Consider the following 343-nt stretch of genomic DNA (forward strand, 5'->3'; position numbering starts at 1 on the left):
TTGAAAAGTAAGTACTTGTAATAAAATAATATAAATACCAATATTAAAGATAAACAAATGAAGATGTGCACCTTGAGCTTTAACTGGGCAGAAAGTGCATAAAGGGCTGTTAATTATTTTCATATGATGCATTTCCACGAGAATGAGAGATGTCATTTGAATGAAACTGTAGTGAATCTGCCAATGGTCTGGATTGCGAGATACTTATGTAATGTTGGACCAGACATCACGCCAGTCGAGATCGACTCTCAGCCCTGAGCAATTGCGTACCCAGAGCCTCTCAATAGGAAGGGCAGTGCCGTCACAGATTAATGTTATGGTTTAATTGCAGGTGTGAGTGTTT

At 38.8% G+C, this 343-nt stretch overlaps 1 protein-coding gene across 4 annotated transcripts in view; it reads left to right on the plus strand.

The window, feature by feature from the left end:
* Positions 1 to 343, plus strand: part of kdm6a (lysine (K)-specific demethylase 6A) — a 63,946-nt gene that overhangs the window by 7,173 nt on the left and 56,430 nt on the right. The gene's annotated exons all lie outside the window — the stretch shown is intronic.

This window comes from Etheostoma spectabile, chromosome 11 (assembly GCF_008692095.1).
Source record: "Etheostoma spectabile isolate EspeVRDwgs_2016 chromosome 11, UIUC_Espe_1.0, whole genome shotgun sequence".
In the NCBI taxonomy this organism is placed as follows: Eukaryota; Metazoa; Chordata; class Actinopteri; order Perciformes; family Percidae; genus Etheostoma; species Etheostoma spectabile.